General features: G+C 44.2%; 1 long non-coding RNA gene across 1 annotated transcript; it reads right to left on the bottom strand.

The window, feature by feature from the left end:
• Positions 1 to 1018: 1018 nt before the first annotated feature.
• LOC138373607 (uncharacterized) lies at positions 1019 to 24936 on the bottom strand. The gene is made up of 3 exons (XR_011231269.1): positions 24766 to 24936; positions 8885 to 9073; positions 1019 to 1227 (listed from the first exon to the last, which is right to left on the bottom strand). It is a non-coding gene; the product is annotated as an uncharacterized lncRNA (long non-coding RNA).
• Positions 24937 to 25073: the final 137 nt, after the last annotated feature.

The following is a 25073-nucleotide window of genomic DNA, read 5'->3' as shown; positions in this document are numbered from 1 at the left end:
ATATATATATATATATATATATATATATATATATATATATATATATATATATATATATATATATATATATATATATATATATATATATATATATGTATATATATAAATATATATATATATATATATATATATATATATATATATATATATATATATATATATGTATATATATAAATATATATATATATATATATATATATATATATATATATATATATATATACATATATATATATATATATATATATATATATATATATATATATACATATATATATATATATATATGTCGTACCTAGTAGCCAGAACGCACTTCTCAGCCTACTATGCAAGGCCCGATTTGCCTAATTAGCCAAGTTTTCATGAATTAATTGTTTTTCGACTACCTAACCTACCTAACCTAACCTAACCTAACTTTTTCAGCTACCTAACCTAACCTAACCTATAAAGATAGGTTAGGTTAGGTTAGATAGGGTTGGTTAGGTTCGGTCATATATCTACGTTAATTTTAACTCCAATAAAATAAAATATACCTCATGCATAATGAAATAGGTAGCTTTATCATTTCATAAGAAACAAATTTGAGAAAATATATTAATTCAGGAAAACTTGGCTTATTAGGCAAATCGGGCCTTGCATAGTTGACCGAGAAGTGCATTCTGGCTACTAGGTACGACATATATATATATATATATATATATATATATATATATATATGTATATATATATATATATATATATATATATATATATATATATATATATATATATATATACAGATAGATAGATAGATAGATAGATAGATAGATAGATAGATAGATAGATAGATAGATACATAGATACATAGATAAAATAGAGATTTGATCAACTGATATGTTGTCTATTGACATGTGATTTTTTGTGACATTCTGATGGCCGCTTTTGTCATAATGGCTTAGTGCTTTCTCCTGATAATTATCTCTGGTTGCCCCTGACAGCTAACTCTTTGTCGTGGGTGACCTCTGACAACTCACTCTTGTCGTGGGTGACCCTGAAGTTGTCGAGGACGTGCTGGGGCGCCCTGGGGTCGAGAGCTACGGTGAAGGGCGGCCCGTGGCCCTGGCGCCAGTCGTCAAGGTCTCCAAGCCTCACCCGGGCCACCACCTGGGCCCCGCCGTTCTCCACCACCTCCACCTCCCGCGGCACCGCCAGGAACGGCGGGTTGTCGTTCACGTCCGTCACGTTCACCTGCAGGAAGAGCACCCAGCCAGGGTGAGGTCATCTTCAGGCATATGGTTGACCATCCCTCCATGGATATAACGACATTCCAAAGACAGTGACAAGTTGTGTACTTACAATGCCGAGACAATGTCAATTTGTGTACTTGCAGTGTTGAGGCAGTGTCAAGTTGTGTACTTTCCGTGCCGAGACAGTGACAAGTTGTGTACTTACAGCGTCATATAGAAGGATTAACACTTCTGAAGAAGTATTATTAATTAAATACGTAAGTACTTACGGAAATTCCTGCCTTAATTCTTCCTTCGTAGTCTGACATTGTCATATTATATAAATATATATATATATATATATATATATATATATATATATATATATATATATATATATATATATATATATATATATATATATATATATATATATATGTCGTACCTAGTAGCCAGAACGTACTTCTAGGGCTACTATGCAAGGCCCGATTTGCCTAATAAGCCAAGTTTTCCTGAATTAATATATTTTCTCTAATTTTTTTCTTATGAAATGATAAAGCCACCCATTTCATTATGTATGAGGTCAATTTTGTTTTATTGGAGTTAAAATTAACGTAGATATATGACCAAACCTAACCAACCCTACCTAACCTAATCTAACCTATCTCTATAGGTTAGGTTCGGTATGGTAGCCGAAAAAGTTAGGTTAGGTTAGGTTAGGTAGGTTAGGTAGTCGAAAAACAATTAATTCATGAAAACTTGGCTTATTAGGCAAATCGGGCCTTGCATAGTAGGCTGAGAAGTGAGTTCTGGCTACTAGGTACGACATATATATATATATATATATAGATAGATAGTATATCTATATATATATATATATATATATATATATATATATATATATATATATATATATATATATATATATATATATATATATATATATATATAGTATATTTTGGTAGCAGTCTTTCCTGTAGACATATATTATTAAATATGACCGAAAAAGTAAAATTAATAATTCTATCACAAATTTTCTCGATCTTTCTTATGTTTCTTTTCACTGTTGATGGTAATTGAAAAATCAATTCTCCAAAATTCATTTTTATTTCTAGTCTGACGCGACACTTGAGCGCGTTTCGTAAAACTTATTACATTTTCAAAGACTTTAGTTTACACACACACAACTAAACTATAACTGAATAGAGCTTAAACATCTTCAATTTTTTATACCTGCATTTGGGTGAGGTGATATGTTACAACAGTTTTGGATGAGGTGAAAACAAACTTTCAACACAAGACAGAACACGAAATAATGGGTATTGAAGGTAAGAATGGAAGTAATTGCTGAGGGCCTATTAGCCCATATTTCTTGATGCTTCTATATTGGAGCGGAGTCTTGAAGTGGGTAGAATATAGTTGTGCATTAATTGGCTGTTGATTGCTGGTGTTGACTTCTTGATGTGTAGTGCCTCGCAGATGTCAAGCCGCCTGCTATCGCTGTATCTATCAATGATTTCTGTGTTGTTTGCTAAGATTTCTCTGGTGATGGTTTGGTTCTGGGAAGAGATTATATGTTCCTTAATGGAGCCCTGTTGCTTATGCATCGTTAAACGCCTGGAAAGAGATGTTGTTGTCTTGCCTATATACTGAGTTTTTTGAGGCTTACAGTCCCCAAGAGGGCATTTAAAGGCATAGACGACGTTGGTCTCTTTTAAAGCGTTCTGCTTTGTGTCTGGAGAGTTTCTCATGAGTAGGCTGGCCGTTTTTTTGGTTTTATAGTAAATCGTCAGTTGTATCTTCTGATTTTTGTCTCTAGGGATAAAGTTTCTATTAACAATATCTTTCAGGACCCTTTCTTCCATTTTATGAGCTGTGGAAAAGAAGTTCCTGTAAAATAGTCTAATAGGGGGTATAGGTGTTGTGTTAGTTGTCTCTTCAGAGGTTGCATGGCGTCTCACTTTCCTTCTTATGATGTCTTCAACGAAACTATTGGAGAAGCCGTTGTTGACTAGGACCTGCCTTACCCTACAGAGTTCTTCATCGACTTGCTTCCATCCTGAGCTGTGGCTGAGGGCACGGTCAACATAAGCGTTAACAACACTCCTCTTGTACCTGTCTGCACAGTCACTGTTGGCATTTAGGCACATTCCTATGTTTTTTTCCTTAGTGTTGACTGCAGTGTGGAAACCTCCGCTCCTTTCCATGACTGTTACATCTAGAAAGGGCAGCTTCCCATCCTTCTCCATCTCGTAAGTGAAACGCAACACAGAATTCTGCTCAAATGCCTCCGTCAGCTCCTGCAGATGTCTGACATCAGGTGCCTGTGTAAAAAATGTCGTCAACATACCTGCAGTATATGGCCGGTTTCAAGTTCATGTCGACTAACACTTTTTGCTCGATGGTACCCATGTAGAAGTTTGCAAACAGGACACCTAGGGGAGAACCCATGGCGACCCCATCTACTTGCTTATACATGTGCCCATCCGGACTCAAGAAGGGTGCCTCTTTAGTACAAGCTTGGAGTAGTTTCCTTAGAATGTTTTCTGCTATGTCAAGAGGAGTACAGGCCGGATCACGATACACTCTCTCCGCTATCATCCCGATTGTTTCATCCACAGGTACATTGGTAAACAGTGATTCTACGTCCAATGAGGCTCTTATCCCTGTAGCTCGTGTTCCCCGCAGTAAGTCAACAAATTCCTTTGGAGACTTCAGGCTGAAGGTGTAAGGGACATAAGGAGTCACCAAGCCGTTGAGTCATTTCGCCAGTCTGTACGTGCGGGTGGGTATCTGGCTGATGATTGGCGGAAGTGGGTTTCCAGGCTTATGTGTCTTGACATTTCCATATGCGTATAAATATATATATATATATATATATATATATATATATATATATATATATATATATATATTTATCGGCTACCGATATATATATATCGGCTACCTAACGACATATATATATATATATATATATATATATATATATATATATATATATATATATATATATATATATATATATATATATATATACGCGTATGGAAATGTCAAGACACATAAGCCTGGAAACCCACTTCGGCCAATCATCAGCCAGATACCCACCCGCACGTATATATATATATATATATATATATATATATATATATATATATATATATATATATATATATATATATATATATATGTCGTACCTAGTAGCCAGAACGCACTTCTCAGCCTACTATGCAAGGCCCGATTTGCCTAATAAGCCAAGTTTTCATGAATTAATTGTTTTTCGACTACCTAACCTACCTAACCTAACCTAACCTAACTTTTTCGGCTACCTAACCTAACCTAACCTATGAAGATAGGTTAGGTTAGGTTAGGTAGGGTTGGTTAGGTTCAGTCATATATCTACGTTAATTTTAACTCCATTAAAAAAAAATTGACCTCATACATAATGAAATGGGTAGCTTTATCATTTCATAAGACAAAAATTTGAGAAAATATATTAATTCAGGAATACTTTGCTTATTAGGCAAATCTTGCCTTGCATAGTAGGCCGAGAAGTGCGTTCTGGCTACTAGGTACGACATATATATATATATATATATATATATATATATATATATATATATATATATATATATATACATATATATATATATATATATGTATATGTATATATATATATATATATATATATATATATATATATATATATATATATATATATATATATATATGTATATATAACTGAAAACTCACACCCCAGAAGTGACTCGAACCCATACTCCCAGGAGCCACGCAACTGGTATGTACAAGACGCCTTAATCCACTTGACCATCACGACCGGACATAATGAGGTGATAGCCGAGGCTATTTGAACCACCCCACCGCCGGCACTCGGATAGTAATCTTGGGCATAGCATTTTACCAAATCACCTCATTCTTTGGGGCACACGTGAGGAACACAAATGCGAACAAGCCTGAATGGTCCCCAGGACAATATGCAACTGAAAACTCACACCCCAGAAGTGACTCGAACCCATACTCCCAGGAGCCACGCAACTGGTATGTACAAGACGCCTTAATCCACTTGACCATCACGACCGGACATAATGAGGTAATAGCCGAGGCTATTTGAACCACCCCACCGCCGGCACTCGGATAGTAATCTTGGGCATAGCATTTTACCAAATCACCTCATTCTTTGGGGCACACGTGAGGAACACAAATGCGAACAAGCCTGAATGGTCCCCAGGACAATATGCAACTGAAAACTCACACCCCAGAAGTGACTCGAACCCATACTCCCAGGAGCCACGCAACTGGTATGTACAAGACGCCTTAATCCACTTGACCATCACGACCGGACATAATGAGGTGATAGCCGAGGCTATTTGAACCACCCCACCGCCGGCACTCGGATAGTAATCTTGGGCATAGCATTTTACCAAATCACCTCATTCTTTGGGGCACACGTGAGGAACACAAATGCGAACAAGCCTGAATGGTCCCCAGGACAATATGCAACTGAAAACTCACACCCCAGAAGTGACTCGAACCCATACTCCCAGGAGCCACGCAACTGGTATGTACAAGACGCCTTAATCCACTTGACCATCACGACCGGACATAATGAGGTGATAGCCGAGGCTATTTGAACCACCCCACCGCCGGCACTCGGATAGTAATCTTGGGCATAGCATTTTACCAAATCACCTCATTCTTTGGGGCACACGTGAGGAACACAAATGCGAACAAGCCTGAATGGTCCCCAGGACACCCCGAGTGCCGGCGGTGGGGTGGTTCAAATAGCCTCGGCTATCACCTCATTATGTCCGGTCGTGATGGTCAAGTGGATTAAGGCGTCTTGTACATACCAGTTGCGTGGCTCCTGGGAGTATGGGTTCGAGTCACTTCTGGGGTGTGAGTTTTCAGTTGCATATTGTCCTGGGGACCATTCAGGCTTGTTCGCATTTGTGTTCCTCACGTGTGCCCCAAAGAATGAGGTGATTTGGTAAAATGCTATGCCCAAGATTACTATCCGAGTGCCGGCGGTGGGGTGGTTCAAATAGCCTCGGCTATCACCTCATTATGTCAGGTCGTGATGGTCAAGTGGATTAAGGCGTCTTGTACATACCAGTTGCGTGGCTCCTGGGAGTATGGGTTCGAGTCACTTCTGGGGTGTGAGTTTTCAGTTGCATATTGTCCTGGGGACCATTCAGGCTTGTTCGCATTTGTGTTCCTCACGTGTGCCCCAAAGAATGAGGTGATTTGGTAAAATGCTATGCCCAAGATTACTATCCGAGTGCCGGCGGTGGGGTGGTTCAAATAGCCTTGGCTATCACTTCATTATGTCCGGTCGTGATGGTCAAGTGGATTAAGGCGTCTTGTACATACCAGTTGCGTGGCTCCAGGGAGTATGGGTTCGAGTCACTTCTGGGGTGTGAGTTTTCAGTTGCATATTGTCCTGGGGACCATTCAGGCTTGTTCGCATTTGTGTTCCTCACGTGTGCCCCAAAGAATGAGGTTATTTGGTAAAATGCTATGCCCAAGATTACTATCCGAGTGCCGGCGGTGGGGTGGTTCAAATAGCCTCGGCTATCACCTCATTATGTCCGGTCGTGATGGTCAAGTGGATTAAGGCGTCTTGTACATACCAGTTGCGTGGCTCCTGGGAGTATGGGTTCGAGTCACTTCTGGGGTGTGAGTTTTCAGTTGCATATTGTCCTGGGGACCATTCAGGCTTGTTCGCATATGTATATATATATATATATATATATATATATATATATATATATATATATATATATATATATATATATATATATATATATATATATATATTTATGATCGATGTTCCCTTCGGGAATCTTAATTTTAAGATGAATAGGAAAACCAGGGATATACTGAACATCTTGTATCAGAATCTTTACTTTAAAAATCATAACGTTTCGAATACTTCTCGTATTCATCATCAGAAATTATTTTTAAGAAAAATGCTATTAACACTCTACTGAATGGGGCCTTTGTTTTATGTTCTAATTGGAATAACTTTGATCAGGAAATTAATTTTCTTGTGAAATTTTTTTCAAATAATGGTTATCCTGTGCATATGGTTTATACTTTTATAAGGAATTTCTTAAATAAGAAGTTTCACCCATCGTGTAGGATTACTACAGTGGAAAGGGATCTTAAATATATTAAATTACCATTTTATGGCAGTATTAGCTTTTCTGTAAGGAGTCGTTTGAGGAGACTGTTGCAGCAGTGTTATCCTCAAGTAGACTTTAGATTTATTTTTGTCAACACAAATACAATAGGCTCTTATTTTAAATTTAAAGATAAAGTGCCTACCCCCTTGTGCTCAAATGTCGTATATATGTATAATTGTTCCAGCTGTAATGCTGGATATGTCGGGAGTTCCATTCGGAACTTTAAGATTAGGATACTTGAGCACCGGGGATTATCTTTTAGGACTGGATTACCATTGTCTAAACCAGCATTTTCGGAGATTAGAAACCATTGTTATGAGTTTGATCATTCTCTGCTGGAATCTGATTTTAAAATTCTGGACACTTGTATGAATGGCCAGTCAGATTTGAGAGTAATGGAATCCTTATATATAAAGGAGCTGCGGCCTCTGTTAAATAGCAACCTTTCAACTGTTCAATTGTACACTGTATAGTGCACAGTAGGCCCTGTAATTTGATTTTTAGATTATTTTGGTAGTTTAATTTTGTTTAGTTTACCATGTCTTTGCCCTTTCTTACTTATTTCAAGTCTTAACATTGTACATTAATATAATCTTTTATTTAGGATATATAATACATTTTTTGGTATTTAATTTTATTTAATATTTGAGTTTTTTATAAGATTTTGGTTAGTACTTTATAATTGTCGTTTATTCTGTGTGTATTTTACATACATTTTTTGGAGATTTGTAGTCATTATATAAATATTTGTTATAGTGTTTAGTATCTATGTGCTAGGTATCAAGTTTCACTTCTGATCACTTCACGTAAGTTTAATGAAATGGTTTGTTTAATAGTAGTTATAAATTTCATCTTGTAGTTTAATGGATTTTAAATTAGTTTTAATATATGTGACAGTTAATAAGTTTTATTTGTATTGATCACTTTAAGTGCGCTTAAGTGTTTTGTTTTTTAAGCATTTTCCTTTCTTTGATAGGCAATTATATTCAGTATGAGTTCTTTGTTTACCAGCTATTTGATTGTGATTTCTGTTTTTTCTTTTAGATCTGATGATGAATACGAGAAGTATTCGAAACGTTATGTTTTTTAAAGTAAAGATTCTGATACAAGATATTCAGTATATCCCTGGTTTTCCTATTCATCTTAAAATATATATATATATATATATATATATATATATATATATATATATATATATATATATATATATATATATATATATATATATATATATATATATATACGCATTTTGACACAAAGAATTAGTAAGAGAAATAGAAATAGTAAGAGAGAACACACTTTAGCTGGGAAGCATATTAGGAAAAGAAGCCAGTGAGGGACATTCAAAACGATGTGAACCTAACGAAACATTTGGTTGTTACAGTGCTTATACAGACAAGTTATTACTTACAGTGCTGATACAGTGACAACATGTGTACATACAGTGCTGATACAGTGAAAAACATGTGTACTTACAGTTAGGGTGGCTGTGGCAGTCCTGGGAGGGGTGCCGTCATCCACCGCCCACACCAGCACCGAGTGGGCGGCCGCTGTCTCGCGATCCAGGCCGCCCACAACCCAGACCGCCCCCGACCCATCTACACTGAACTGTCGTCTCGGGTCACTGTCCTCTGCTATCTTATAGCGCACGCGGCTGTGTCCTCCCTGCGGTTAGTGGCGGGTATTAGTGTAGGACACCTGACTGTGTCCTCCCTGCGGTTAGTGGCGGGTATTAGTGTAGGACACCTGGCTGTGTCCTCCCTGCGGTTAGTGGCGGGTATTAGTGTTGGACACCTGGCTGTGTCCTCCCTGCGGTTAGTGGCGGGTATTAGTGTAGTACACCTGGCTGTGTCCTCCCTACGGTTAGTGGCGGGTATTAGTGTAGGACACTTGCCTATGTCCTCCCTGCAGTTAGTGGCGGGTATTAGTGTTGGACACCTGGCTGTGTCCTCCCTGTGGTTAGTGGCGGGTATTAGTGTAGGACACCTGGCTGTGTCCTCCCTGCGGTTAGTGGCGGGTATTAGTGTAGGACACCTGGCTGTGTCCTCCCTGTGGTTAGTGGCGAGTATTAGTGTAGGACACCTGGCTGTGTCCTCCCTGTGGTTAGTGGCGGGTATTAGTGTAAGACACCTGGCTGTGTCCTCCCTGCGGTTAGTGGCGGGTATTAGTGTAGGACACCTGGCTGTGTCCTCCCTGTGGTTAGTGGCGGGTATTAGTGTTGGACACCTGGCTGTGTCCTCCCTGCAGTTAGTGGCGGGTATTAGTGTTGGACACCTGGCTGTGTCCTCCCTGCAGTTAGTGGCGGGTATTAGTGTAGGACACCTGGCTGTGTCCTCCCTGTGGTTAGTGGCGAGTATTAGTGTAGGACACCTGGCTGTGTCCTCCCTGTGGTTAGTGGCGGGTATTAGTGTAAGACACCTGGCTGTGTCCTCCCTGCGGTTAGTGGCGGGTATTAGTGTAGGACACCTGGCTGTGTCCTCCCTGTGGTTAGTGGCGGGTATTAGTGTTGGACACCTGGCTGTGTCCTCCCTGCAGTTAGTGGCGGGTATTAGTGTTGGACACCTGGCTGTGTCCTCCCTGCAGTTAGTGGCGGGTATTAGTGTAGGACACCTGGCTGTGTCCTCCCTGCGGTTAGTGGCGGGTATTAGTGTTGGACACCTGGCTGTGTCCTCCCTGCGGTTAGTGGCGGGTATTAGTGTAGGACACCTGGCTGTGTCCTCCCTGCGGTTAGTGGTGGGTATTAGTGTTGGAAACCTGGCTGTGTCCTCCCTGCGGTTAGTGGCGGGTATTAGTGTAGCACACCTGGCTGTGTCCTCCCTGCGGTTAGTGGTGGGTATTAGTGTAGCACACCTGGCTGTGTCCTCCCTGCGGTTAGTGGTGGGTATTAGTGTAGCACACCTGGCTGTGTCCTCCCTGCGGTTAGTGGTGGGTATTAGTGTTGGAAACCTGGCTGTGTCCTCCCTGCGGTTAGTGGCGGGTATTAGTGTAGCACACCTGGCTGTGTCCTCCCTGCGGTTAGTGGTGGGTATTAGTGTTGGAAACCTGGCTGTGTCCTCCCTGTGGTTAGTGGCGGGTATTAGTGTTGGAAACCTGGCTGTGTCCTCCCTGCGGTTAGTGGCGGGTATTAGTGTAGCACACCTGGCTGTGTCCTCCCTGCGGTTAGTGGCGGGTATTAGTGTAGCACACCTGGTTGTGTCCTCCCTGCGGTTAGTGGTGGGTATTAGTGTTGGAAACCTGGCTGTGTCCTCCCTGCGGTTAGTGGCGGGTATTAGTGTAGGACACCTGACTGTGTCCTCCCTGCGGTTAGTGGCGGGTATTAGTGTAGGACACCTGGCTGTGTCCTCCCTGCGGTTAGTGGCGGGTATTAGTGTTGGACACCTGACTGTGTCCTCCCTGCGGTTAGTGGCGGGTATTAGTGTTGGACACCTGGCTGTGTCCTCCCTGTGGTTAGTGGCGGGTATTAGTGTAGGACACCTGGCTGTGTCCTCCCTGCGGTTAGTGGCGGGTATTAGTGTTGGACACCTGGCTGTGTCCTCCCTGCAGTTAGTGGCGGGTATTAGTGTAGGACACCTGGCTGTGTCCGCCCTGCGGTTAGTGGCGGGTATTAGTGTAGGACACCTGGCTGTGTCCTCCCTGCGGTTAGTGGCGGGTATTAGTGTAGGACACCTGGCTGTGTCCTCCCTGCGGTTAGTGGCAGGTATTAGTGTAGGACACCTGGCTGTGTCTTCCCTGCGGTTAGTGGCGGGTATTAGTGTAGGACACCTGGCTGTGTCCTCCCTGCGGTTAGTGGCGGGTATTAGTGTAGGACACCTGGCTGTGTCCTCCCTGCGGTTAGTGGCGGGTAATAGTGTAGGACACCTGGCTGTGTCCTCCTTGCAGTTAGTGGTGGGTGTTAGTGTAGCACACCTGGCTGTGTCCTTGCAGTTAGTGGTGGATATTAGTGTAGGACACCTGGCTGTGTCCTCTTTGGGGTAATAAGAACTAGAGATTCTTTATGACACCTCTACAAAGAGGTAACGAACACTTGCGGTCAATCTTCAGCTACTATGTTATGCTTAAGGATGAATTCATTGTTGCCAGTCTTAAGCTATCTCCTTGCTTAATTGGTGGTTAAGCAAGTTACTTTGTTTTATTATTAGTTACTGTGTTTTATTATTAACAAGTTATTTTCTGAACCAAAGTTTCAAATAATCTTTCATCTACTCATATTCCTTTAATTCTTGTCTAGCCAAATATAGCCTGTGTGAAAAAGCTAATTAGATTTATACTTTTCTCTTGGTGCTGCTTCCTTCATCTTGTAGTTAAATGACGTAAAAGTTTGTAGTGATCCACGAGAAAACAGCTAGGGGAGTCAAGTCTAAATTTATTATTCTTTGAAAACGGGTAACGTATGTGCAAGTCAAATACAGTTAGTCTAAACTATGGTATGGATGAGGGGTCTTGTTTCTAGTAAGAATGTGGGGTTTAAAATGGTAAACTTGTAGGAATGAACTGCTCTTGTTTTATATAGAGCTATTTGACACATATCTCTCAAAGTATATGGCACAGATTATGCAGTAATGCGTGCGGGCCAGTAAATAATAATACGTTGAGTTGTGTCGGTAGCAAGACATCACACAACTTGTGATAACACCGGTACGTGTCGGTGAGAACTGATTCATATAAAAATTAATTCAATTCACATGTCAGGTTTGCATGACCTGACGTGTTACTGCATCATCTCATTCTTTGCACTATAAGTCAGCTGAAGGGGTTTTCTAAAGAATTAATTTTAATGGATAACGAGTAAAAAATTGACTTTCTAATTGTTTTAGTTGTTTTTTAATTTCATATTTGATTTGATATGTGTTTTGATAATCTTTACATCATAACAAGATTGTTAATATATTAATAATTGCCTTTTTATTTATTTATTTAAAATTGGTATTTTACTAGTGTACACATGCAGGTTGACTTGCTAGAATCTTTCATTTTGTATATAGAAAGTGAAAATAAATTTAAATTTCATTGTACACTACACCCACTTATTAGAGTAACCATCACATAAACCCCATTCCCCCCCCCCTCCCCCAAATGAACATATACATTAAAATATTCAAAATGCTAGCTATAGGATATATATATATGTGTATATATATATATATATATATATATATATATATATATATATATATATATATATATATATATATATATATATATATATATATATATATATATGTCGTAGCTAGTAGCCAGAACGCACTTCTGAGCCTACTACTCAAGGCCCGATTTGCTTAATAAGCCAAGTTTTCATGAATTAATGATTTTTCGACTACCTAACCTACCTAACCTAACCTAACCTAACTTTTTCGGCTACCTAACCAAACCTAACATATAAAGATAGGTTAGGTTAGGTTAGGTAGGGTTGGTTAGGTTCAGTCATATATCTACGTTAATTTTAACTCCAATAAAAAAAAATTGACCTCATACATAATGAAATGGGTAGGTTTATCGTTTCATAAGAAAAAAAATAGAGAAAATATATTAATTCAGGAAAACTTGGCTTATTAGGCAAATCGGGCCTTGCATAGTAGGCTGAAAAGTGCGTTCTGGCTACTAGGTACGACATATATATATATATATATATATATATATATATATATATATATATATATATATATATATATATATATATATATATATATATATATATATATATAATATGACAAGTGTCAGACCACGGATAGAGTTGAAACAGGAATTTCCTTGGGTACTTTCGTATATTAATACATCTTCAGAAGGAATGAAGATGTATTAATATATGAAACTACTTGGGGAAGTTCCTGTTTCAGTTCTTCCTCCATGGTCTTCCTCCTAGGGTGCCGGTCGGCCGAGCGGACAGCACGCTGGACCTGTGATCCTGCGGTCCTGGGTTCGATCCCAGGCGCCGGCGAGAAACAATGGGCAGAGTTTCTTTCACCCTATGCCCCTGTTACCTAGCAGTAAAATAGGTACCTGGGTGTTAGTCAGCTGTCACGGGCTGCTTCCTGGGGATGGAGGCCTGGCCGAGGACCGGACCGCGGGGACACTAAAAAGCCCCGAAATCATCTCAAGATAATCTCAAGAAACCACAAGTCAGACTCCAGCAACGTCACTGGATACACTTCGGCTCGTTTTCTAACATGGTTTACTATAAGAACGATCACATGGTCTTCACTGCTTACTTGATAATTTATATTGACTTATTTCGGAATATCAAGACGACCAAACTTGGGCGCTTCTCTTCTACTTCTGCAAGACTGCGACATTTATCTTTTTCCCTCAGCAGTGTACTATAGCTAACTTTCACTCCACAAAGTGAATCTTCTTATCGTTAGCAAATCACTGTTTGCGATTGAACCTTCAGCTTTTGCAATTGGCTTAATTAGGTCACATTTGAAGTTGATGATGCAAGTGACGTCAAAAATCTATTGAACGTCATTTTGACTGCCCACAAAAAAATTACATTCACACATACTGCACTAAGTTAACCTCATTTAAAAGTCCTAACTTAAATCATGCTTCTGGAGTCTCTGATGTCAGATTTTAGTTCACGCGACTTAAAACGGGTTACTGTTTTAGGATGGTAACAGTGATAACATTGTTACAGCGGTAACAGGGTTACCCCTGATAACACCGCAGGTATCGTTGTGGTTATGACGTCTCAGGTGTCCATGTGGTCAGGGGCACCGCCAGTGCCCATGTGGTCAGGGGCACCGCCAGTGCCCAGGTTGTCTGGGGACGCCGCCAGTGCCCATGTGGCCAGGGGCGCCGCCAGTGCCCATGTGGTCAGGGGCGCCGCCAGTGCCCATGTGGTCAGGGGCGCCGCCAGTGCCCATGTGGTCAGGGGCGCCACCAGTGCCCATGTGGTCAGGGGCGCCGCCAGTGCCCATGTGGTCAGGGGCGCCGCCAGTGCCCATGTGGTCAGGGGCGCCACCAGTGCCCATGTGGTCAGGGGCGCCGCCAGTGCCCATGTGGTCAGGGGCGCCGCCAGTGCCCATGTGGTCAGGGGCGCCACCAGTGCCCATGTGGTCAGGGGCGCCGCCAGTGCCCATGTGGTCAGGGGCGCCACCAGTGCCCATGTGGTCAGGGGCGCCGCCAGTGCCCATGTGGTCAGGGGCGCCGCCAGTGCCCATGTGGTCAGGGGCGCCGCCAGTGCCCATGTGGTCAGAGGCGCCACCAGTGCCCATGTGGTCAGGGGCGCCACCAGTGCCCATGTGGTGAGGGCGCCGCCAGTGCCCATGTGGTCAGGGGCGCCGCCAGTGCCAATGTGGTCAGGGACGCCGCCAGTGCCCATGTTGTCTGGGGTTGCCGCCGGTGTTCATGTGGTCAGGGGCGCCGCCAGTGCCCATGTTGTCTGGGGTCGCCGCCAGTGCCAATGTGGTCAGGGACGCCGCCAGTGCCCATGTTGTCTGGGGTCGCCGCCAGTGCCAATGTGGTCAGGGACGCCGCCAGTGCCCATGTTGTCTGGGGTCGCCGCCGGTGTCCATGTGGTCAGGGGCGCCGCCAGTGCCCATGGTGTCAGGGGCGCCGCCAGTACCCATGTGGTCAGGGGCGCCGCCAGTGCCCATGTGGTCAGGGGCGCCGCCAGTGCCCATGTGGTCAGGGGCGCCACCAGTGCCCATGTGGTGAGGGCGCCGCCAGTGCCCATGTGGTCAGGGGCGCCGCCAGTGCCAATGTGGTCAGGGACGCCGCCAGTGCCAATGTTGTCTGGGGTCGCCGCCGGTGTCCATGTGGTCAGGGGCGCCGCCAGTGCCCATGTTGTCTGGGGTCGCCGCCAGTGCCAATGTGGTCAGGGACGCCGCCAGTGCCCATGTTGTCTGGGGTCGCCGCCAGTGCCAATGTGGTCAGGGACGCCGCCAGTGCCCATGTTGTCTGGGGTCGCCGCCGGTGTCCATGTGGTCAGGGGCGCCGCCAGTGCCCATGGTGTCAGGGGCGCCGCCAGTGCCCATGTGGTCAGGGGCGCCGCCAGTGCCCATGTGGTCAGGGGCGCCGCCAGTGCCCATGTGGTCAGGGGGGCCGCCAGTGCCCATGTGGTCAGAGGGGCCGCCAGTGCCCATGTGGTCAGGGGCGCCGCCAGTGCCCATTATTATAGACTGTGGGTTGGTTGGTGTTGTCGTCGTTGATCCTTCTCTATGGACAACCCAACCCACAACTCGGTAGAGTGCTTATACTAGGAGATCACCCTTGGCACTTCTGGCTCTTGGAGAGGGGCTCAACGTCACACGTTTAGGGGATGAGGCTCCAACACTTAGCCTCGTTGTCACGTGCACACACCCACTCGAGCCACTGTGACTCCCCACTCTCTCCATAGGTGATATGATCTCCTCAATCCCCTTTTGACTTCTTAGTAGTACCTTCTACCCTGTCCAGAGCAGTGGTTCTTGGTTCTTTCTCTCTCTCTCTCCTTCTTTACTACCTCCTGGGAAGCCTCACTAGGACAAGGGCAAACACCAGCAAATTAGGATACATTTACTGGACAAAGCACATACACAATACATACACACATATAATAATAATGAATCCTATACTCTATAATATTACAATCAGGTTGCACTCCAACACCATCAGAACTCTATCATCAGCTTATCAAGTGGTATCCTATCTCCTGGTTCACCACCTGATACTATCAACCTCCTCAAGTTGATCAAGTCTACATACACTGTTGCACCATCAGCAAGAGAATACATATATGTATCTATAAATGTGTACCAAGAAAATCAGCATTTGAATGCAATAACATATCAGTATAAATGTTCATTGATACACAACAATGATCAATCGATCACTCTATCAGTCCTAGAACGCATACGTCTGTAGGTAATCCAGCCTACGACTGTAACTCTAAACTTCAGTGTAAAACACTCCTTGACATCAGAATACCAACAATCACTCACCTCTCACTGCGTCTTGCACGCCACTGACAACCAAACACTATCAACTCCCTACAAGTAATCCACCAGTACTTCCCTTCCACCTCTGGAAGTTCACTACCCTAATATCTTTAGGTTCTTCCGGGCTTCACTACCAGGATCCTCTGCAGCTTCTCCAGGCTGCTATCATGAAGTTTCCTTGAGTAACTACGGTGCTTCACCCTTCTGCTAGGTTCCTCCACAGCTCTCTTGGCTGCTACACCACCTCTACAGAAGCACGTGACACTCCTCTTCACTGCTTCTCCTCACAGCTCGAGGTCCTCTGCTTCACTACCTTGGAGTCTCATCAATTACTTCATCTATACTGGCTTCGAAGTTCTCAGCAACTTCTTCCCCAAAGACAAACCTGCAACCCATCGACACTCCAATAATATGTTCCCCTTTAACACATAAACAAAAATAACCACACAATATACTTGCCTCAAACCTCTATCTGTTCTCTACATACAGTGAGAGTGGACTCCCCCGTTTTGGGCGGGTCCATACTCCACCTCGCCCGGCAGCGGTCCTCACTCGCTGGGAGGGTCTTCCTCCGTCAGGAGCCGGGCTCCCTCAGTCGTCTGTCAGAGCTCAGAGGGGATGGACGTCGCTCCGAGTTCCTCCCTCTTCATTCTCCTATTTCAGGCTTTCTGCCTTATTAAAACATGTCTAACTTATAAATAAACATCGCTACTGTCGCTGGGCACACGACCAACTACAAGCAATCACTATGAACTGGCGTATATCGTGCTTACCACAGATTAACTGATCGAGGGCGCTTTCCCTCCGACGGCGTCTGGTCAGGGCGCTCCACACAGCCCACGAAAATGCCTCTGAGTAGCTTATTAAACTCTGCTCGTCGACCAGGACTTGAGACCACAACGTTCCCAGCTCGGTTCCACAGCTGGCACGTCTACACACTTCTCTTCTCTTCGAGATATATCACTAGGGGTTCCCTTCTGGTGGGAGCTCAAACGTAGCGCGGCTTTCCCCTGCGATGTCTGGCACTCAAGTGAGGTCAAGGTCCTCCGGAAGCGAGCCTCACGCCTTCAGCAAAATGTCCACTTCTCCTAGCCAGTCATTTATCTGTTTTCTTCTTCATTGCCCATAATCTCAAACTGTTATATATATCCAAGCAACTCTTTTACATATGGGTTATCACCTCAATATTTGCTAGACCTTCTAGTTAGGTCAGGCTTGCTGGATAACTCTCAAGGAGGGAGACTCGTTTCTCCTGTAGGCTGAGATCATAACACTCCCCTCCCCTTATTTTTGAGAGTTATTCCAGTGGCAAAGCTCGGTATAATACATCCGCCACCACACTGTCTCGTTCTTTACCTGATATACTCCCTTAGGAGTCTACAATTAGTTCGTTGCACCTTCCAACATCTGGCTCACAACTCGCCCGAAACATGATCTTCTCACAAACGATTTGACTTCTCTGGCACCTCCTGGCTAGGCTGTCCTCCTTGGACGCCTGCACTCCATCGGTCCACTCTACTTATTGTTTCCCCCCTCCGTTTCCTCGTCTTCCTCTCTTCACATCCAGAGTCAGACATCTACTGTCTGTACCTCCTCTGTCGTCTTCACACTTCCATCTACTGCCATTATACTTTCGTCTCCTGTCATCATACTTCACTTCCTCGTCTTCACCGACGATTCTCCCTTTCGTCTCTTCATTTATCCGCGACATCCTGTTTGACTTCCATCGAGTCCTCGGCTTTCTTCTATTCCTCCATGATTGTATCATCTTCCTCTTCCCACACTTTTCACCTCTATACAACTCCATTTCTTCTCCTTCAACTCTTCTTCGTTCTCTAAAAGTTTCTTCGAGCACTGTACTACATCCAACAGCACTCGACCATACATGTCGCTTTGCCTCTCCCAAAGTGCTCGTAAGCATCTCTCCACACATACTGTCTCTTCTCCTTTCATTTTCTCGGCTATTACTCTTCTTCACTATCTTTTCTCCACGTTGTCTGTGAAACATGTCAACTCTTGACATCTCAAACAACTTAACTCCACTATCCATATGCCTCTGTGCTCGTGGACAACGTGACGCTCTACTCCCGTCCTCAGTATGTCCACATCTTTCCTCATTCCTACTCAGCACAGTTGCATTCACCTTCCGACTCTTAATTTCAGCAGTCTGGGCTCTACTCAGGTCCGCTCTCTTCACATGATTCTTCTTCGGCTGGGCCATCTTCACTTTTGACCTCACCGAGACTTCATTTTTCTGGGCTGGACCCTCATCAAACAGCCACGCTATGTCTACGTCGATATCTTCCACCGGCTGAATCGACACTGTCTCACCTTCTCCAGTGTCTTCCTCGTCGGCCACCTCTGCCTTCGTCACTACCGAGACAGGGTTTTCAATGGCTTGGCGGTCTCCTGACTCATCTCCTCGGATGTCAGTCAGGTTCACACTCTCAGGTGTCCCACCCGTGCCGTGGCCTTCTGGGCACTCCTCTGGCACAGTCTCCGCTATGACTCTTGGCAACACCTTTGTCCCGCACAAGTCATTCCCCAGGATCACTTGGACTCCTGGAATAGGTATGTCGGGGCACACTCCCAACATCACCTCCGCCGACACATATTCCGACCTTAGCTGGACAGTGCATACAGGCATGTCACTCTCAGACAATAACCCATATACTTTCATCTTCCCCCTGCCAGCTAACCGTCGATCATTCCCAATCAGGCTTCTCGTAATCAAGCTCTGATTAGCTCCGGTATCTCTTAAGATACCAACTTCTACCTCAGGTTGGCCTCCTATACTGATCCAACCTTTACTCATGAACGGTCTATACCTCTCGTTCACTAAGTTCATCTTCTGTGGTTTGTCTCGGAACACATTAGTATATTTACTTCGGGGGTCACACATGGCCAGGGTCACAATTCTCTTGCCCTGCCGACAATCTCGCATCACGTGACCCAATCCGTTACAATTGTAACATCTCATCTGGGAAAAGTCTCTTCTATATGTACCAGAGTAGCTCTGACTCTGCCCACTCGTATTGGAGTTCCTCGGGCCAGACGTACTACTCGTACTCTGTGGAGCTTTACTGGACTCTTGATTTCCTGGATAACGATCAGTTTCTCGTTTTGCTCCTCCATCTTCACTTTCAGACGAAGTGCGCGACCTACTCTTCTGAGTTTTAGGGTACTTACTTTTATCTGCCCATTTATCAAAATTTTTCTCACCCCAGACTCTTCTGGGTCTTTCATAATTTCTTCCTCCCCAGACTCCATTGGGTCTGCCATTGCTGCGTCTCGCCTCGCTTCTCACTCTGTTCTCCCTTAAGCTCTTGTACGCTTCAGTAATCATATCCGCCCTATCTGCGGCATCTTTCACTTCCTTTATCCCTGCTTCTTGGATCTTGAACTTTGTTTCGGGATGCATCATCTCCAAGAACTTCTCCATGACCATCAGTTGCTTCAGTTCAGCGTAAGATCCAACTCCAGCAGCCTCAATCCACTTCTGGAATCGTCTTTCCAGATCTCTTGCTGTCTCAGCAAACGTACATGCTCCAACTTTGATCATTTCTCTGAAGCGCTTCCTATAAGCTTCTGGGGTTAACTGAAACGAGCGCAATATGCTGCTCTTTACCGTGGCATAATCCTGGCACTCTTCCAGTGACAATTGGGTGTATGCCTCCCTGGCTGCACCGGTCAATCTTAACTGGACCAGCTGGGCCCATTCCTCCTGTGGCCACTCCTTGATACTGGCCACCTTTTCAAAGTGCTCGAAAAAGCTCTCTGCCTCTTCAGGAACAAACAAGGGAATGTCCTTCTCCCTAACCCTAACATCTGGTGGGTGTGATACCTGGGTGGTGCTCTCTGGCAACCCATGTTCAATCCTTTGCTCAGCCAAGGTTCTATTCGCTTCTATCTGCATTTGTTTTGTTCTCTCTTTTTCTTTTTCGACTTGGGCTTTTTCTTTCTCCTGTTCCAACTCCAGTTCTCTTACTCTGGTTTTCTCTTTTTCTATTTCCAGTCTGGTTTTCTCTTTTTCCTTCTCGGCTTCATTTTTCATCTGGAGTTCCAATTTCATCTTTTCCAGCTGGAACTGTCTCTCCTCACGCTGTTGTTGGATCTGGAGCTCTAACTGGAATCTCTCCAAGCTCCTATTCCGGCTACTCCTGCTACTGCGGCTACTCTTGCTGCTCCTACTCGATCCCTGGGATCTCACTTCATCCTGCCCATCATCCTCCTTTCCACTTTCAGCTCCTTTTTGGGCTCCTTGCTCTGCCGCTTCACTTTTGGCTCTTAACTGCCTCAGGATCTCATCCTTCATCCCAGCTACTTTAGATGCTTTCAACCTAATGCCACATTTTTCTGCTATTTGTTTCAATTGATCCCTCGTGCAACCTTCTATGTCCTCAGGCTTGCCTGACTCCACAAACGCTTGCACCTTATCCATCTTTGTCCTGTGAGTCTTCCCAAGAGAAAGAATATACACCTGCGGTCACGCAGTTTATTTCAGCAAGGGTGTACAAATCCACTCTTGGACAGGGTGTGGGTGTGTCAGTTCACTCTCCCGGACACAGGCCCCCAATTTATTATAGACTGTGGGTTGGTTGGTGTTGTCGTCGTTGATCCTTCTCTATGGACAACCCAACCCACAACTCGGTAGAGTGCTTATACTAGGAGATCACCCTTGGCACTTCTGGCTCTTGGAGAGGGGCTCAACGTCACACGTTTAGGGGATGCGGCTCCAACACTTAGCCTCGTTGTCACGTGCACACACCCACTCGAGCCGCTGTGACTCCCCACTCTCTCCTTAGGTGATATGATCTCCTCAATCCCCTTTTGACTTATTAGTAGTACCTTCTATCCTGTCCAGAGCAGTGGTTCTTGGTTCTTTCTCTCTCTCTCTCCTTCTTTACTACCTCCTGGGAAGCCTCACTAGGACAAGGGCAAACACCAGCAAATTAGGATACATTTACTGGACAAAGCACATACACAATACATACACACATATAATAATAATGAATCCTATACTCTATAATATTACAATCAGGTTGCACTCCAACACCATCAGAACTCTATCATCAGCTTATCAAGTGGTATCCTATCTCCTGGTTCACCACCTGATACTATCAACCTCCTCAAGTTGATCAAGTCTACATACACTGTTGCACCATCAGCAAGAGAATACATATATGTATCTATAAATGTGTACCAAGAAAATCAGCATTTGAATGCAATAACATATCAGTATAAATGTTCATTGATACACAACAATGATCAATCGATCACTCTATCAGTCCTAGAACGCATACGTCTGTAGGTAATCCAGCCTACGACTGTAACTCTAAACTTCAGTGTAAAACACTCCTTGACATCAGAATACCAACAATCACTCACCTCTCACTGCGTCTTGCACGCCACTGACAACCAAACACTATCAACTCCCTACAAGTAATCCACCAGTACTTCCCTTCCACCTCTGGAAGTTCACTACCCTAATATCTTTAGGTTCTTCCGGGCTTCACTACCAGGATCCTCTGCAGCTTCTCCAGGCTGCTATCATGAAGTTTCCTTGAGTAACTACGGTGCTTCACCCTTCTGCTAGGTTCCTCCACAGCTCTCTTGGCTGCTACACCACCTCTACAGAAGCACATGACACTCCTCTTCACTGCTTCTCCTCACAGCTCGAGGTCCTCTGCTTCACTACCTTGGAGTCTCATCAATTACTTCATCTATACTGGCTTCGAAGTTCTCAGCAACTTCTTCCCCAAAGACAAACCTGCAACCCATCGACACTCCAATAATATGTTCCCCTTTAACACATAAACAAAAATAACCACACAATATGCTTGCCTCAAACCTCTATCTGTTCTCTACATACAGTGAGAGTGGACTCCCCCGTTTTGGGCGGGTCCATACTCCACCTCGCCCGGCGGCGGTCCTCACTCGCTGGGAGGGTCTTCCTCCGTCAGGAGCCGGACTCCCTCAGTCGTCTGTCAGAGCTCAGAGGGGATGGACATCGCTCCGTGTTCCTCCCTCTTCATTCTCCTATTTCAGGCTTTCTGCCTTATTAAAACATGTCTAACTTATAAATAAACATCGCTACTGTCGCTGGGCACACGACCAACTACAAGCAATCACTCTGAACTGGCGTATATCGTGCTTACCACAGATTAACTGATCGAGGGCGCTTTCCCTCCGACGGCGTCTGGTCAGGGCGCTCCACACAGCCCACGAAAATGCCTCTGAGTAGCTTATTAAACTCTGCTCGTCGACCAGGACTTGAGACCACAACGTTCCCAGCTCGGTTCCACAGCTGGCACGTCTACACACTTCTCTTCTCTTCGAGATATATCACTAGGGGTTCCCTTCTGGCGGGAGCTCAAACGTAGCGCGGCTTTCCCCTGCGATGTCTGGCACTCAAGTGAGGTCAAGGTCCTCCGGAAGCGAGCCTCACGCCTCCAGCAAAATGTCCACATCTCCTAGCCAGTCATTTATCTGTTTTCTTCTTCATTGCCCATAATCTCAAACTGCTATATATATCCAAGCAACTCTTTTACATATGGGTTATCATCTCAATATTTGCTAGACCTTCTAGTTAGGTCAGGCTTGCTGGATAACTCTCAAGGAGGGAGACTCGTTTCTCCTGTAGGCTGAGATCATAACACCATGTGGTCAGGGGCGCCGCCAGTGCCCATGTGGTGAAGGCGCCGCCAGTGCCCATGTGGTCAGGGGCGCCGCCAGTCCCCATGTGGTCAGGGGCGTCGCCAGTCTCCATGTGGTCAGGGGCGCCGCCAGTGTCCATGTGGTCAGGGGCGCCGCCAGTGCCCATGTGGTCAGGGGCGCCGCCAGTGTCCATGTGGTCAGGGACACCGCCAGTGCTCATGTGGTCAGGGACACCGCAGGTGTAAATGTGCCGTTACGTAACCTTCCTCCCACCCATAAATTCCATTCAATCTGGATATTATGGTAATGGCGTGGTGCTTTACCTTGATAATTCCCTCCTTCTCATTCAACAACATATCATGAAAGTTAGAAGAAAAGTGAAGAGAAAGATGTAGATAAAGGAGGTTGAAGGTGAATAGTTTAATAATCAATAATAAACTATATAAATAAACATGTAAATGTTGTTCAAAATCGCAAATCTCCGAAAGTTCTTCACCGATTGCTTTGAAATTTTGATACGGCGTTCCATTCGTATTGGAGCGTGTTTTTAAATACATGCTAAATAGTTGTCACGTATGTGACAGGTAAAAAAAAATGCCTTTTTTTTAAACTATGCTTTTCATGTGGAGGAACTCTTCGAAACCTCTTTACCGATTGCTTTGAAATTTTGACTCAACGTTGCATTTGAACACGCGCGTGTTTTTATGTACCTGCTATATAGATGCCACACCTGTGACCGGTAAAGACATGTTTTTTCGGGAAAACAGCGCCCTCTGTTGCCTGTAAAAGTAACACACGCTATACTAAATATGTTACGATTACATTTCAATGTTTCCGATTGCATGGATAAATTGAATTTTCATAGATTTTGATTTATATCATTTTTATTTGATTACTTTGTGTGACATTGTGTTGGAATTGAGCTGCGTTGTTTACCATACCGTTCATTTTGTGAGCATAGTTTATTTTTAATTTCTTCATTGTTTTTATTTCGTTTTTTAACTATTCTTCTCATTTTTCAGTGATGGGAACATCATATCATTTGATGTTTCCATTTGTCTGATGGGAACATCAGACCATTTAGGAACGCATCGGACGAGGACGGCAATGGTGGGGAGGATGAGAAAACGAGAGTGAGGGATGGTGGGGAGGACGAGGGGACGGAGGAGGGGGGTAATGATGGGGAGGAAGAGGGGACGAGGGAGTGGGGGATGGTGGGGACGAGGGGATGGGGGAGAGGAGAATGGTGAGGAGGACAAGAGGACAGGTTAGTGGGGAATGGTTGGGACGACGAGGGGACGGTGGAGGGGGGAAATGGTGTGGAGGACTAGGGGACAGGGGAGTGAGGGATGGTGGGGAGGACAAGGGGGATGGGGGAGTGGGGAGGACGAGGGGACGGGGGTGGGGAATGGTTGGTAGGACAAGGGGACAGAGGAGGGGGGAATGGTGGGGAGGACTGGGGGACAGGGAAGGGTTGCTGAGGGTCATGCCTCTTCATATTATTATAATATATAATTATATATTATAATAATATGAAGTATAGTATTATAATATATATAATATAATAATATTTAATATTATTATAATATTATAATACATAATAATATGAAGAACGTAAAGGAAAAATGAATGCTTCAGGGTAAATGGTGAATGGTAAAAATGAGAATTATCACATAAATAAGTTAAATCCATTAAAATATGAAAGATGTTAACAGATCTACTCAATCGGAAAACGGGAAAGCAATGATCAACAACGGAAACTCCTGGTTTCTGGGGATCACTCACCCCATCTCTGTCCCGGGCGACGAAGGTGGCGAGGAGGGTGCCCGGGGGCGTGTCCTCCGGCAGGGTGAGGTGGGCCTGGTCGCTGCTGAAGGTGGGGGTGTTGTCGTTGTCGTCCACCAGTCGCAGGTTCACCCAGGTACCGTCAACGTGATACTTGTCTTCCCAGCCGTCGTTCCCCTAATGTAAAACATGTGAGAAGGGAAGACAGGTGTCTTCTTTGCTGACTAGTTTTTGGCGTTCTCAGTTGCGGAGATATGCAGAGTTCCAGTGATATATATACTTATGGCAAGTGTGTGATGGAGACGGAT

This window comes from Procambarus clarkii, chromosome 42 (assembly GCF_040958095.1).
Source record: "Procambarus clarkii isolate CNS0578487 chromosome 42, FALCON_Pclarkii_2.0, whole genome shotgun sequence".
Lineage (NCBI taxonomy): Eukaryota > Metazoa > Arthropoda > Malacostraca > Decapoda > Cambaridae > Procambarus > Procambarus clarkii.
This window is presented reverse-complemented; position numbering and strand designations above follow the sequence as displayed.